Here is an 18017-nt window from a genome sequence, read left to right as displayed (position 1 = left end):
ATGTGTCTCTTTGAATTGTTGGATCTCTTAATCCCCATATTTTCCTCGTCATTGATGGAGGGAGTTGTGTGTGTTGATGAACGCAATATGTTGTGATGCATGTTGTAGCTTGCTTGACTTAGACAATTTAAGCGTTTGGATATATGTAATGCCTCATTTTAGTTAGTTCCCTCAAAATATTGCAGCATCTAATGATTCTCAAATTTTAGTAAGCTTCATAGCTACAAAAAATTGGAATCTCTCAATTTAGTGATGAGAGGTTCTCTTTATAGAGGGGAATGGATTAGAGGGTTCGAATTTCTTTTATTTCCATCCCTCTAAGTGTTTTTATACTTTTTTTTTTCTTAATGCATGTTTAAACTACCTTTAAGCTGATATTGTGTACCAAAACTCAAATTTTGTGACAATCACAACATAGGTGCCGATTGGCACCCATGTCTTTGGACAAGGTGCAAATCTACACTTGTGTCTTGTGCGTACATCTTAGCTCGAATCTTGACTTTTGGTGGGTTTTGCTTGAATTTCTTATTTGTTTTAGGATAATTACAAAATTTTAAGCTATTTAAAGCCACTTAATAATTAAAATATTATTTTAATGATTTTCAAATTCTAATCTTCAATTTCCCTCTTCTTTTAAGCAGGAGAAATTAAAAGTAAATTTTTTTTGTGACTTCTTAGTTTTAAACATTTAACGCGTCCTTGACAACCATAAAAGCCTTTTAGGAGACAAGTATGTACCTATGAAGTCAATGCGAGAGTTGGGATTCTTGGAATTGGGAATTGATGAAAGTCAAGATGTATCGTCAGCAATTATATTCTCAAACATGATCATTGTAAAAATGGTTTATCCGATTCATCGGTGACACTCGAATGATAAAGTGAGTTTGAGATTTGTGGAATAGTACTATCTGTTTAGATTGAGGGGAAGGATGAGGAGTAGCGTAGAGTAAGGTAGATTTGGACCAAAATTAGCCAATTTCTATCTAATTCTATTATACTCTCCTCAACTCCCCATTCTTTCTCTCTCAATCCAAATAGATCATTAAAATTACGTAAGAATCACACCTTCTTCTTCAAGTTGATATATATCTTTTATAGCCATCTCTCTCTTTTCTCCCGAATTAAGCCTCAAAGCCCTCATTTCTCTAGTTAGTTTGATGCATGTCACCCGATTTGGTGACATCCAAGGTATAATTAGGCGGCTGAATTTTATAACCTACTTCAAAGAGGGGGGAGCAATCACATCACATTAAATGCAATGGGAGTTTGTTAGGTACAACAAATATGAAGATAACTATTATTCTCTATGAGTAGCGTTTCTTTCTAAATAAGGGATCCGATGACTTCGCTCAATCTCGCTCCTCATATCGTTGAGGTATGGCCTGACCCTCTATAGATAGGCTTATGAGAAACGGTTTTTAAAATAACAGGAAGTGGCAAGGCTTCATGGATGAGGAAGAAAGATTGACCATTGATAGATCATTTACGAATACCTGGTACTTTTATTAGTTGTATAGGTTAGGTCAAATTAAAAGTAGAGTAATCTCTATTATGCTATAATTTCATGTGCAGTGTCATCATGAATTCAACTTGCCCATGCTTTTCGTTTTCTATGTGCATGCCAAGTGGCAAAAAAGATATATTAGGGTTCAGTCTTACTGGATTAAGAATATGTTTTCTTTGTTAAAGCACACCTTGCTCACTATGTAGAATCTATATTTTCTTTATATTTAAATTCTACCAAGCTTTTAAACCTCAAAGCTAGAATCTGGCCTTAAAATTCACCTTTTTTGGTTAAGGTCGACCAGCACCAACCACCCCTTTTGGTGACAATTGAGAGTGTTTCCCACCTCCATCCCTTGGCTCAGAAGAATCCAAGAGAGAGAAAAAAGAGAGAGATAATGGTAAGAAAAGCAATTGACTTTTAGATTTCACAAGGTTGACATTTCACATATAAAAGATTTCATATCTTGAAAGCATCCAAAGCTTGGAAACACTCCTTCTTCAAAGATGGCTCTTCTTTCTCTCTCTCTCTCTCTCTCTCCTCTTAACATGTATATAATTAATGGGCTTATGATGGGAGCTCAAGGGAGAGGAGTCAATGGCTACACAGACTCACTTGGTGTTTTCTTGTCTCCCTGGCTATATAATTATCATGAACCCCTTTGCTTCTCTTTTCTTTCTTTTTAACTCTCTTTTTGGAAGAGAAGGGGTACACAAAATATGGGTTAGTCCAGGACACCAAGACCCCACCACTGGGGTAGGTCCACTGAGCCATGTTCCCATATCAGATTGCGTGATTTTGCAAAATTAACAGTGGTGGAAGTCCCTTTCCAGCCCCGTCTGAGGGACCCAAAAGGGTTTTTTCTTCTCTCTTTTTTTGGTTGTGGAGATAGAGTATTTAGGAGGGTGGGTGACCCCATTTTGTCATGCAACAAAAGATTGTTATGGACTCGCAAAACATACCCCACCCACCACAATTTTTTCACTCTAGATTTGTGTGCCTTTGCTTCCATTTTACATCTCTCTCTCTCTCTTTGTCTGTGTGAGGTGTATGTATTGTTAGGGGTCCATGCATGATAGGAGGGTGTAAAGGTAGAGACATGGATAGAAAGGAAAAGAGAGGAACCCAACTTGATAGGATGCTCATCTGAGGGAAAATCTTGATATCTTTGCTACTAATTATGACACAATATCATATAATACTTGCTATGATTAGGAGTGGTATTAAAGTATATGAATTCAATTTGTCAAAACCTTCGAAAAGTTCAAGGAAAAACTACGAGTGAGACTGCAATTAATGGCAACATTAATNACTTGCTCAAAGTTGGTTTAATATTGTAAAGTTGGAATCGAGTGGCTGCAGAAGTACTTGGGACTTTCGGCCTGGCTCGATCGATCGAAGAATAGACTCGATCGATCGAAAATCGCACAGGTTGAATTTTCTGCAGAATTTCCAACTCAGCCCTACTTCATTAAACGTTTAGGGTTTCATGTTTTTACCCTAGGTATATAAACAAAACCCTAGCCACGTTTTTGGAGGTTGTCCATATTGTATTGTTGCTCATACATTGCTGTTTTGTGTGAATCTCTTGTGAGATCTTTGAGGAGCTTTCCTTTACACAAAACTTAGGGTTTTCATGGTAGAGATGATTTCAACATCTTGAAGATCATTACTGTTGCAACCATTGGAACTTAAAAGAAAAGCAAGCGGGGAGCTTGTAGCTGATTGAGGAATTCAAGAAAGAAGTAGTCCGTGGATTCGGAGCCTGCGCGTGGTCGTGTCAGGAAGTTCTACTGGTGGGTAGCATTAGGAAGTCGAGCGGGGAGCTTGTAGTCCTTTTGTACGAACTTCAATTCTTTCATAGTGAATTCAGGTTAGCCTTGAGGATCGGTGGGTCAAATCCTCCCCAGGTTTTTACCGTGTGGTTTCTGGGTGATCATATCTTGTGTTATTTATTTTCCGCTGCTTTATATTCTTGATATGATTGTTTGGATTGTTTTAACCTAGAATTGCTTAATTTGACTAAGTAACAACTTGGCTAATTAATCTAGGCTACGCAATCTGTGTGTTTAAGGGGTCTAAAACCGTTCAAGTGGTATCAGAGCCGGTAGCTCTTTTTGTTTGAGATTTTTAATCTCTGAGCTGATCCTTGACCCCTTTGTCATGGAGCATAGACACTCTCTGTTTGTTCCTCCTCATTTTGATGGGAACAACTATGCTTATTGGAAAGTAAGGATGAAAGCATTCCTGAAATCCATTGATGAAAGGGTTTGGAATTCCGTTGAATACGGATGGGTGAAGCCCGCTACTCCTGTGAGTGAGTGGCAAACTTCTGAAAAAGAAGCAGCAAGCTTCAATAGCAAAGCTATGAATGCTATCTTTAATGCTGTTTCTATGGAGGAATTTAAGAGAATCTCTAATGTTGAGGTTGCTCATACTGCTTGGAAAATCCTCCAAACTGTGCATGAAGGCACAAAGGCAGTTAAGATAAACAAACTGCAGCAATTAACTTCTAGGTTTGAAAGCATTAAGATGTCTGATGATGAATCCTTTGATGAATTTTATGCCAAACTGAATGATATTGTTAATTCTGCTTTTAATTTGGGTGAAATCTATGATCAACCTAAGATTGTTAGGAAGATACTTAGATCTTTAACTGAAGACTTTAGACCCAAAGTGACTGCCATAACTGAAAGCAAGGATGTGGACTCCATCCCTGTTGATGAGCTTGTAGGATCTCTTCAATCCTATGAGTCTGACCTACCTAAAGTGAACAAATCCAAATCAATGGCTCTTAAGTCAGTTGATGATGTTGATGGTGGTGGATTTGATGATGAGCTCTCTGCTACAGAGATTGCCTATCTTGCCAAAAACTTTAAGAACTTTCTTAGGAATACAAATAGAAAGGCAAGAGGTAGTTACACTGCTGAACCTAGAAATTTTAGGAAGAATGATCCCACTAAGGTTAACAATTTTGAAAACCTAGAGAAAATTCTGGTCAATCTTCTAATAACTCTTTGGGTCCTCAGTGTTTTGGCTGTCAAGGGTATGGTCATGTGAAATCTGAATGTCCTACATTCTTAAGGACTAAGGGTAAAGCTATGGCTGTAACCCTTAGTGATAATGAGGTTTCTGATGATGAGTCCGGTGGTGACGAGGATGGAAACTTCATTGCTTTCACGGCTATTGCTATAGTCAATGAAAGCATATCTGCTGAAGAGAACCCTTCTGATGGGGAACTCTCTGAAGATGCAGATCTTCAAGAGGCCTATAACAAACTTTGCAAAATTGCTGCAAAGGATGCTATGAAAGTTGATCTTGGCCTAAAGAAAATTGATTCTCTTGAGCTTGAAAAGAGAAGTTTGCTTGTTAAACTGTTTGATGCTAATGAGCTTTTGAATAATGTTAAATCTGAGAACATGCTTTTGCTTAATAAAGTTAGAACTTTGGAACATGATTTATCTGTTGCTAGATCTGCTAGTTCTAAACTTGATCACATGCTGAATGTTCAAAAGTATCCTTCTGATAAAACTGGGTTAGGATATGTTGAAAGCTTCTTTGATACTGGACCACATTCCACTACTTTTGTTCCTTCTTCTTCTTCTGAACCTTCTGTGAATGAGGTTGTGAGTGAAACTGTCAAACCTTCTGTGAGTGAGGTAGTTAAACCTGTAGAAGTTTCACCACCTAAGAAGATTAGGGTAGACTTAAGAGAATCTAAACCTAAGGAGCCTACCAAATCTAAGGACAAGATGCATGGTAAACCTGTTTGGGTTTGTCATTATTGTGGTAAGTCTGGACATATTCGTCCTAACTGTTACAAGCTTCAAGCTGATAAGAGAGCAAATAAACCAAAAGTGCCTGTGCCTCAAGCACAAGATCCTATGGCATTAATTGGTGAATTGGTAAAGGTGTTAAACCTTTACTCCAATCATGGAGTTGGGAATCACTCAAATGTGAATAAGAACTCCAATGCTCATGGTGCATCTAAAAAGTTTTGGATGCAAAAGACTCGAACTAATTGAGTCTTTCTGACATGGTCCTTGTGCTTCATTGCTCTATTCTTTTGTGACCATTGTTCTTTGTTTTTTTTTGTGTTTTTTTTGTTCTAGGACTTGCATTGCATTACATTCATGCATTTCATTCTAGGATTTATTTGTTTTCCATTTAAAAAAAAAAAAAGGAAAAGGAGAAAGCAAAATTTATGTTGAACATAATGTTCTTGATTTTTGAAAACAAGGTTGGTCAATTTATTTACACATAACATGTCTTATGTACCTTGCTTAGCTTGGATGAGCTTACTTTATTGCACTTTACTAGTTTGAGCTTTGTAGTGCATGTGTGTGGGAAAGATGTTTATGGTGTTTATCACTTTGTCTTAATCTTGAAGTCACATGTTATTTGCCTGTCGGACTTGATCCTTTTGAGAAAGGCATAAATAACCATCTCACCACTGTTCACTAGCCAATCATGAACACCTTAGTGCATATCATAAGATTCTGTGCTCGAGAAAGTGTAGCACAAGCACAAAAAGAACATAAGGTGTAGCCTCAAATAAATTTAAAACTGGTATGTACTATTAGGCTTAATGCCAATTCACTTAATTCAAACCGGTGTATACTATTAGGCTGAATGCCATCTCATACAAATAAGAGGCAAAAATACAAGAAACTTACATGATTGCAAGCTTTTGTTCTAGGAGATGTGGGAGTTATAGGATGTAACTCTTTAGGTGAAGTAAAAAAAAAAAAAAAACATTTAAGCAAATATTTTGATGTATTTTTAAGGTTAACAAGAAAGGAAAAAAGGATTTTAGAAACATGCTAGTGGATGTTAAGAAGTATGTTATGAAAAATATTAATTTCGTGCAAGTTGTTGGAGTTTTGAAATGTTGTCTTATTTATTATGTTATAAGAAAAGGTTGAATAATTAGGTAATTCCAATATTTTACAAGGAAAAAACCTTAATAGTTGGATTTATAAACATATAAAATCATAAACGTTCTCATAAACATATAAACTACAACAATTATTTTAGGAAAACTTTATTTCCATAGCTAATTTCGTTTCATAAACATCACCCTTTCTTATATGGTAGATACAAAATTTATAAGGAATGAAATTTAGAAAAAAGAATTTGTAGTTGAAATTGGATTATTCCATTTAAAGTACCATCTTAAATGGAATACTAATCAATGAACCAACTAGAGGTATAATAGTCAATAATTCTAGAATATCTTCATCAACTGTTGGGGTGTGGTGGAAGAGAAACTTCAGGTCCAATATACTCGAGCTTATCTGAACCGATGATAATGGGGTTATAGAGAGTTTATGTTCTCTAATCACTGTTAATAGCTCATGATGACGTGGATTATAAATCGCTTGCTGGGTTAACCTAAAGCTAAACAAGAACAGTATGAATTAGAAGATCACCGGCATGATAATATTCTAGTGGATTTTAAGAAGTATGTTATGTAAAATATAAATTCCATGCAAGTTGTTGGAGTTTTGTAATGTTGTATTATTTATTACATTATAAGAAAAAGTTGAATAGTTAGGTAATGCCAATATTTTATAAGGAAAAAAACCTTAAAGTTTGATTTATAAACATATAAAATCATATACGTGCTCATAAACATATAAACTAAAACAATTATTTTAGGCAGACTTTATAATTCCATACCTAATTTTGTTTCTTAAACATCACCCTTTCTCATATAGTAAATACAAAATTTATAAGGAATGAAATTTAGAAAAAAGGAATTTTTAGTTGAAATTGGATTATTCCATTTAATGTACCATCTTAAACACTTCACACATATTAGCAACAATAACGAGTACAAATGTAACAGATTTAATTTACCTTTGAATAAGAAGATGACTCATTCAAATATTATGTTGAACATATGTGTAAACATAAATACAACATGAGGACCAAATTGAAAATATGGCAAAAATATAGGGACAAAAAATTTAATTTCCCCAATATGTTATTAATGGGTTATAAATTTTATACCTGCATGCACTATCTCCTTCAAATGGCTTAATGGTAGATTTAAAAGTGAATGTGTCTCTTTGAATTGTTGGATCTCTTAATCCCCATATTTTCCTCGTCATTGATGGAGGGAGTTGTGTGTGTTGATGAACGCAATATGTTGTGATGCATGTTGTAGCTTGCTTGACTTAGACAATTTAAGCGTTTGGATATATGTAATGCCTCATTTTAGTTAGTTCCCTCAAAATATTGCAGCATCTAATGATTCTCAAATTTTAGTAAGCTTCATAGCTACAAAAAATTGGAATCTCTCAATTTAGTGATGAGAGGTTCTCTTTATAGAGGGGAATGGATTAGAGGGTTCGAATTTCTTTTATTTCCATCCCTCTAAGTGTTTTTATACTTTTTTTTTTCTTAATGCATGTTTAAACTACCTTTAAGCTGATATTGTGTACCAAAACTCAAATTTTGTGACAATCACAACATAGGTGCCGATTGGCACCCATGTCTTTGGACAAGGTGCAAATCTACACTTGTGTCTTGTGCGTACATCTTAGCTCGAATCTTGACTTTTGGTGGGTTTTGCTTGAATTTCTTATTTGTTTTAGGATAATTACAAAATTTTAAGCTATTTAAAGCCACTTAATAATTAAAATATTATTTTAATGATTTTCAAATTCTAATCTTCAATTTCCCTCTTCTTTTAAGCAGGAGAAATTAAAAGTAAATTTTTTTTGTGACTTCTTAGTTTTAAACATTTAACGCGTCCTTGACAACCATAAAAGCCTTTTAGGAGACAAGTATGTACCTATGAAGTCAATGCGAGAGTTGGGATTCTTGGAATTGGGAATTGATGAAAGTCAAGATGTATCGTCAGCAATTATATTCTCAAACATGATCATTGTAAAAATGGTTTATCCGATTCATCGGTGACACTCGAATGATAAAGTGAGTTTGAGATTTGTGGAATAGTACTATCTGTTTAGATTGAGGGGAAGGATGAGGAGTAGCGTAGAGTAAGGTAGATTTGGACCAAAATTAGCCAATTTCTATCTAATTCTATTATACTCTCCTCAACTCCCCATTCTTTCTCTCTCAATCCAAATAGATCATTAAAATTACGTAAGAATCACACCTTCTTCTTCAAGTTGATATATATCTTTTATAGCCATCTCTCTCTTTTCTCCCGAATTAAGCCTCAAAGCCCTCATTTCTCTAGTTAGTTTGATGCATGTCACCCGATTTGGTGACATCCAAGGTATAATTAGGCGGCTGAATTTTATAACCTACTTCAAAGAGGGGGGAGCAATCACATCACATTAAATGCAATGGGAGTTTGTTAGGTACAACAAATATGAAGATAACTATTATTCTCTATGAGTAGCGTTTCTTTCTAAATAAGGGATCCGATGACTTCGCTCAATCTCGCTCCTCATATCGTTGAGGTATGGCCTGACCCTCTATAGATAGGCTTATGAGAAACGGTTTTTAAAATAACAGGAAGTGGCAAGGCTTCATGGATGAGGAAGAAAGATTGACCATTGATAGATCATTTACGAATACCTGGTACTTTTATTAGTTGTATAGGTTAGGTCAAATTAAAAGTAGAGTAATCTCTATTATGCTATAATTTCATGTGCAGTGTCATCATGAATTCAACTTGCCCATGCTTTTCGTTTTCTATGTGCATGCCAAGTGGCAAAAAAGATATATTAGGGTTCAGTCTTACTGGATTAAGAATATGTTTTCTTTGTTAAAGCACACCTTGCTCACTATGTAGAATCTATATTTTCTTTATATTTAAATTCTACCAAGCTTTTAAACCTCAAAGCTAGAATCTGGCCTTAAAATTCACCTTTTTTGGTTAAGGTCGACCAGCACCAACCACCCCTTTTGGTGACAATTGAGAGTGTTTCCCACCTCCATCCCTTGGCTCAGAAGAATCCAAGAGAGAGAAAAAAGAGAGAGATAATGGTAAGAAAAGCAATTGACTTTTAGATTTCACAAGGTTGACATTTCACATATAAAAGATTTCATATCTTGAAAGCATCCAAAGCTTGGAAACACTCCTTCTTCAAAGATGGCTCTTCTTTCTCTCTCTCTCTCTCTCTCTCTCCTCTTAACATGTATATAATTAATGGGCTTATGATGGGAGCTCAAGGGAGAGGAGTCAATGGCTACACAGACTCACTTGGTGTTTTCTTGTCTCCCTGGCTATATAATTATCATGAACCCCTTTGCTTCTCTTTTCTTTCTTTTTAACTCTCTTTTTGGAAGAGAAGGGGTACACAAAATATGGGTTAGTCCAGGACACCAAGACCCCACCACTGGGGTAGGTCCACTGAGCCATGTTCCCATATCAGATTGCGTGATTTTGCAAAATTAACAGTGGTGGAAGTCCCTTTCCAGCCCCGTCTGAGGGACCCAAAAGGGTTTTTTCTTCTCTCTTTTTTTGGTTGTGGAGATAGAGTATTTAGGAGGGTGGGTGACCCCATTTTGTCATGCAACAAAAGATTGTTATGGACTCGCAAAACATACCCCACCCACCACAATTTTTTCACTCTAGATTTGTGTGCCTTTGCTTCCATTTTACATCTCTCTCTCTCTCTTTGTCTGTGTGAGGTGTATGTATTGTTAGGGGTCCATGCATGATAGGAGGGTGTAAAGGTAGAGACATGGATAGAAAGGAAAAGAGAGGAACCCAACTTGATAGGATGCTCATCTGAGGGAAAATCTTGATATCTTTGCTACTAATTATGACACAATATCATATAATACTTGCTATGATTAGGAGTGGTATTAAAGTATATGAATTCAATTTGTCAAAACCTTCGAAAAGTTCAAGGAAAAACTACGAGTGAGACTGCAATTAATGGCAACATTAATAGCATTAATCAGCCGTCAACATGGCATGCATCACCATGCATTTTTGTTCTCCTCCTAATGTGAGTATGGACTTTGGATTAGAGAAGCATTGTTATGTTTATTAAGTCGTCTTCTTTCCATTCAAGCTTTATTTTATTTTTTATATATATTATAATAGTATTTTATTTGTACTGGGAATCTTCATTTTCTTATTCAAAAGTATTGGAAACTTTTGGTCGCAATGCAAATAATGGCCATGCTATATATAATATATTTTCAGACGTTTCCATAAGGTAAATTATTGTAGGGAAGAAATTGCATGGTATTGATTAAATTACAACTAAATTTAGTGACTTTTTCTCTTAAACCTGTTTTAATTAGTTATGGCTTGTACTTGTATTGTATGATATGAACCATGTACTTATAAATAGATTTCTCAAGTTACCATGCACGTAAATTTATGGTCCATGTTGTAAGCTAATTAGTGTTTTTTTTTTTTTACGGATACAGTGTTAATCTTAAAAAGCTTTATCACCTTATAATGTCATCTTTTGTCGTGTATATTTGAGAGATTGCCGACGGTCTAAATTAACTTATGAAATGATAGGCGATTTGTTTCCAAAGATAGTGAAATTAGCGAGAAGAGCCATGTATAAATTATGCTGCCAGCCTGCCACCCCTTCAAGCACGCAGTGACTGAGTTGATGACTCAAACTCAGGCCCAACACAGTTATAGCCCCTGGACTATAATATAGGATCTAAGAGAGGCAGCTGCTTTTTCTAAGTATCTATAACTCATTATTATTTTTCTTCTCAAAAAGAGAAACACCTCATTATTATTTAAGTAAATTTTTTCTTAAAGCAATTTGATAGTCGGGAAAAGGATTTAACCCATAAGCTTCTTTGTTGAAACACGTGTACTAGAAATTTTAATTGAGCTACAGAATTCCTAGGTATCATCTAACAAACATCGGTTCTTTTGATTACGGTTACTAAAGACCCAATTCAATTATACAAGGCCTATCGTACTAGATTGGGAATCAAATCGCTATAGGATATAAGCTAATTTTCAAAATATAAAAAATCAAAACATTGTGGTGGAAATTTAATTTATTAATTACATATGTATTTATCTAGGAAGTAATAATACTTCATTTAAGGTATTGTACCCGTGTCGAACATGGGGCACATTTGGGACACTACGCATGTCCCAGTCTTTTTTTTTTTTTTTTTCTTCTCTGAAAATTTGCAGAACACAAGAGGGACACTTATGACTTATCTTCTATTTATTTCTAGTTTCAATTTTAAACACTTACATAGTTATCTTTTATTGACTCTTTTGAATCTTATTTTTGGTTTGTATTCTAATTTCTAAATATCGTTTATTAGTCATGAATTCTCTTTAGTATCCATTATTACTCTTAAATTGATATATGTTTAACATTATATGCAAAGATAAATGATTAAAAATATTTCAAAATATAAATAAATGAATATTTAATAATTAATTAAAATACATATTTTTGTCGTATTGTATCTTAATTTTTTAAAAATTTCCTTGTTACCATGTTGTATCCATATTTTTTTTTCTTCTCTGAAAATTTGCAGAACACAAGAGGGACACTTATGACTTATCTTCTATTTATTTCTAGTTTCAATTTTAAACACTTACATAGTTATCTTTTATTGACTCTTTTGAATCTTATTTTTGGTTTGTATTCTAATTTCTAAATATCGTTTATTAGTCATGAATTCTCTTTAGTATCCATTATTACTCTTAAATTGATATATGTTTAACATAATATGCAAAGATAAATGATTAAAAATATTTCAAAATATAAATAAATGAATATTTAATAATTAATTAAAATACATATTTTTGTCGTATTGTATCTTAATTTTTTAAAAATTTCCTTGTTACCATGTTGTATCCATATCCGTAGCTATACTCGTATTCATGCGTATGTGCTTATAGGTCTCTATTTTGTGTTGGAAGATAGTAAAAGAAGCGCTAAATTCTTGAGGAGCGTTCACTATTAAATCATGCACACAATATTTCTTTAAAAAAAAAAAAAAAGTTTCATGTAAGCCGGAAAAGAGAATCTCTTTCATTGCATGAAGATTCAAAGACTATATATGTAACGACCCAAGGAAAAGCGCTAGCCACATCTGCGCTATACCTCAAAAGGATTAATCACTATTGAGGCTCCTTGCAGTTGTTAATAAAGCCCAGATTTACCCAGTAAATTATTTAATTTATTAAATAATTTAAATAAGTCATTTATTTGACTATGTGTCTGTTTGGATACCGCTTATTTTACTGAAAACTGAAAACTTATTGCTGAAAATACTGTAGCAAAATAATCTTAAAAAAAAAAAAAAACATTATAGCAAACTTTTTTTTTTTTAACCGGAAAAATATAGAATAGGTATATTTAAATGAACAAAAGTACAAAAGGTGTAGGCCAGCCGTATGGCTCAGGACATTGTAGCAAATTTTAATAGAATTTTTCACAAGTTGCGACTCCATGAACAATACTGTGGGGCCACTAAAAAACACAAACACAAACTTGGGGAGAAACACTTGTATCCGAATGGATACTATATATCAAGTAGGGTTACATAACTAAAAGTGTAAGTATATGCTTATTTGACTTGACACATATTGAAGGAACTTTAACTTGTTCAAATCAAATTGAAAGAAAATTCTATCATTCATTAATTTCATTTTCTATCTATAGCAATTTTGAACTTCAAATATTCCAACAGTTTAAAAATGCTAAAATAGTCCCAATTTTTTTTTTTTTGGTTAGTGGGTGTGGATGTAAAACAAACAAGTAATAACAAATATCATAAAACTAATTCTTTGAATTGAACGGATAGATTTTTGGTTATATATCGCAGTCACTTTACAATTTCTTGACAAGCAGCCTATTAATTTATTCAGCAAAAAAACACAAGCAGCCCATTAATTAGCATCCTTCTTTTTGCACCAAAACACACAAATGTATACATGCGCTTTCCAGTAAAAGTGACAAACACTCTTATTCCCATTAACGGATGATGTGGCATGATGATAGATGATCGTAAGCCAATTTAATATTTATTAGTGGCAATTGTACATGGTAACTTTAAATATAAATCCATAACAAATCAAATAGTATCATGCATGTTACTATGGTCTCTATTCCTCGAAGACCCAGGAAAACTGTTACTCACTTGTGTATTTATTTCAAAAGGCTTTAGAATACTCTGTCCTTACTTTCCACTATATTTACTCATTTCATTTTTTTAATTAACTTCAAAACAAAATGTTAAGATGCTAAAGGAATTGCAATAACTGATTTTCATATTACTTTCCTTTTCTCTAATCACAAGTGGCACTGCAAAAAAATTGACCTATACCAGCATTTTCTAAAACCACCACTATGGATCACCGATTACAGCAGTTTTAGTGATTGCTGCTATAAACAAAGGCTTACAGCAGCGCTTTTGTAAGTATTGACATAGTTATGGTCAATACTGGCGTTTAAGATGACTATAACGACGTTTCTGAAGAATACCTCAACACATGTATCTATTACAGCGGTTAGAATGCGCCAATATAGGTCTTATTTTTTGTGAAATTGAGTTTTTTTATTTTTTTAAATACAAGGCTTATTACAGCGCTTTTAAACTACCACAATAGGTAATTACTCAAAAAAATACCTATTACAGATTCAGTTTATTTCTTACGGAGAATTGGGTGATTCTAGAAAAACGAAATTTTTTTGTCCCACTCTAATATTTGAGATTATTTTTCATCAATTATAATATGTCATTTGTTTGATTTTTTTTGGTTTTAACTTTAATTACTTTATAAAGAAAAGAAAAATGGAAGTACATGTGACATGTTGCAATTTTAATGAAGTATAAGATAGCATAAATAATTTTATTCATTCGAAATTTTCTTATTTTGAAGTTCTGGTTGCAATTACTTCCTGCATATTGACTTGCTTCTCTATCATTTATATATTTGGGTCACATTTTCTATCATTATTTCTGGATACTGTTATTTCTGGATACTGTCACTGCTAATCCTGACAAATGTGATTCCTGGTACCTCCTGAATTTTACGTTCAACATTTCATATGATTTACTATTATTAAACAACTTCCAATGATACATGTAGTGACAATTTTCAGTGATTTGCGTCAGTTTCCCATTTTATTTGACTTCAAGAAAACAATATTGTAAATAATAGAAGGTTGTCCAAAAGAAAGAACCGAAAGGTATTTTGCATATATCAATTATCAACAATAATTGATGTGATACGACTCATCATCGGTTCATGAATGGTGTGCTTAAATACAAAATAATAATCCTGAAGTCTAAATGGACAATTTAGTGGTAAATTAATATAATGCTAATTTCCCTCATAAGTCCAATTGAGATACTTTTTTTTGGGCCGGGGGGTTTGGGGGGGGGGGTGTTGGGTGGGGGTGGGTGTGGTGGTGATTAGAGGATATACATTGATACATACACTAATACCTTGAATCCTGCCTAAATAGTCAATAGGGTGATCTTTTTTTTTTTTTCTTGATTTGATTGACATGTGCAAAGCATTGTTGAAGAAAGTGAGTTCTTCTATAATTAGTGCTCTAATAAATAATATAGGTAAATTAAGGTGACAAAACTCACTAACCCCACCATATTTGTGTGTGTGTGTGTGTGTGATGGGACTGTTTGGTTTACAGCTTACCAAAACTTTGTTGTATTTGGTCATGGGGGTTTAAAGTAGCATCATTGGGTAAGAGAAAATAAACCAAAAACAAGTGCAAGTCCAAAAAGCCTCTCTTATTCGATCCATCACCTGCCAACTTCAGTGTGAGAGGTTAAAAAATTCATGCAATTTCTAATAAGACAAACCCAAACAACGTTAGAAATTTTAGGCAAAATTGGAATGATTTCAAGGTAGAAACATCGGGAATAAGATAACGTGAAATAAAAGAAGGTAATAGTGACTCGTTGAAATTTGAGAACCCATGCCCCATCTTTGTAGAAGAGATAATTGAACAATATATCATATTGTTTGAATGACGCCTATAAATCATTGACAGTGGTCAACAGTGAAGGCCAACTTTTTGACCTTATTTTAATTAATAAGTTTCTCATTTTTTTTCTCTACCCCACTAAAGGATAGGAAATTCACATGGGGAGAATATCTCTAAATAATGTCATTTTCCTTATAAAAGTGTGATGAAGATTGAGGTACAGATCGACTTTCATGATATTCTATTTGTCTATAAGTGAATATCTAATTTCGTCCATTGGAATTAAAGTTTACTTAGAAGGCTCATATGCTACACAATGGGTTAGGGTGTCCTATCTCATAAACCTTTCATTAAGGTATAGATTTAGGTTCAATAATTACACACAAAAAGATATTTTAATCTCATGTTTTCAGTACAATAATGGAGAAAAATTTGGGAGTCACAATAAATTGAGAATTCATGGGTTTGAGGTTGTGAACATGGATGTTAAGATTAGGTGGTGGTCAATTAAATGATGGTTTTCTCTTTTTCAAAGTTTTGATGGGACTTATTTCACAAAAAAATATAGGGTGTCAAAGGGAATAAAATGATTTTCTTTCCTATGATCTGTACTTAAGCTCTAATATATAACTAATGCTAAGGTCCCCTCCCCCAAAGGAATATGATAGATAATTGTTTGGCATGCATCCAATGTCCTAGAATTTTAGATGCAACATAAATAAAATACGTGTCTAAAAATGATCATGTATCACTTTTGCGTTTCTCTAATACACTAGAACACTAGACATAAACTTTACTCAAAATAAATATGGCCATTTTTGTTGGAAATTAACCATTGGCTTGTTTACACATTCTTATTTAGAAATTTTTTGAATTCCCCTATAATGTAATAAAGGATATTACAAAAAGTAATATATCCAAAAGAAAATAACTATCCAAAATTTTGAAATTGTGGTGAAGCAAAATGATATATTAGTGCCCCTATTTGTTTCGGTATAAAATATTTTAAAAAAAAGATATGGTTGAAACACTTGGTCACAAAATCATCTTCTATTGACTAGAAAAAAAAACCCTTATTTAGGGCTGAAAAATGTTTCACACCTATAAAATATTGTATAACATTTTCAATCTCAAGATAACAAAAACCACCAAAATAATAGAAATATTACCAAAATATCCTTAAAACCTCTAAACTGATATCAAAACCTTCAAAATGATTGATGCTTCCTTGAAATCTCTAAAATGACAAAAATAGTTATAGATCTCCAAAATGATCAAAATACATTTAAAACCTAAAAAAATGCCACAAAAACCTTCAAAATGACCAAATTACCTCTTGAAAACCTTCAAAATAACTAAAATACTCTCCAAACCTACAAAATGATCAAAATAACCTTGAAACCTTCAAAATGAGCTAATATCTTTAAAAACCTTCAATGTCAATATGACTAAAATACCCTTAAACCAACAAAATGAGAAAATACCCCAAAACCTCAAAATAACAATTACCACCTCTCAAAACCTCCAAAATGACCATGATATATCTCAAAATTTCAAGACTTGCTTCTAATATTTTAAAAGTAACACAAAAACAACTCTCAAGTGTATTTTTGGAGGTTTCAAGTATCTATAATTATGTATGAAAATGTGTAAGTTTAGTTGATAATTTTTGTTAAATTTTTTTTGGTACTCTTATTTTGGTTGTGCATATTAGTGTAATTTTCAATAATTTGATTTTGATTGTGCTTCTTTTTTAGGTTGATTTTAGATGTTTTATATTAATTTTAATAGAATGAATTAAAGTTTTTATTTAATATATATTTATTAAATAAAAACTATGTTGAAATTTTGTGATTTTTGGTTGTGCATATATATATATAAAAGAAATTTTGTGATTTTTTGTACAAGACAAACACCAAAAATGTTTTTCAAGACATTTTAAAAATACAACCAAACAATATAAAACAAGCCATTTCCATTAGATTTTTTTTTGAAAATGTATTCCCAAAAAAAAAAAAATTATGTTGAAACAAGTGGAGCCTTAGTTATTATGTGAAAATTTTAACACTAAATAAAAAAAATATATAGACCTAAAACCCCACTTACCCACTTACTCTAATAGTACTATAATAAATCTATAATACATATAAACTTAAAGACTTCTGACTTTTGGTTGAACTCATAATATTTTGTCACTTAAACTTTTGAGACCTTATAATTTTATACGCCATTATTCTATTATATTTTTAAACTAATTTTAAACTTAGTCTATATTTAAAACATTCATTAGAATCTTACTAAATTATATTTTCTTTAAATAGTAGAATGCATGTCAAGAACCTTGTAATTGTATGTTTGTAGCTCAACTAGCACCCCTTTGTGTTTCTAGCAGTGACTACATGGTTCAAATTCTCTCACACCCAACTATTGAATTATCAAATATATATGGTTTTATATGAAAACAAAATTATAATAAATACCTATGAGTAATTATAATATATAACTATGAATAATTACCATAATTATTAAATTTTATATTTAGACAAAAAATAAAAGATAGAAAAAAAAAATTTTGTTTAACTTTATCGTTCATTGCACCAATTACCGACTAGTTAGTATTT

Source organism: Quercus suber, unplaced genomic scaffold, assembly GCF_002906115.3.
Source record: "Quercus suber isolate HL8 unplaced genomic scaffold, Cork oak 2.0 scaffold_659, whole genome shotgun sequence".
Classification (NCBI taxonomy): Eukaryota; Viridiplantae; Streptophyta; class Magnoliopsida; order Fagales; family Fagaceae; genus Quercus; species Quercus suber.
Note: the sequence above shows the minus strand (reverse complement) of the source record.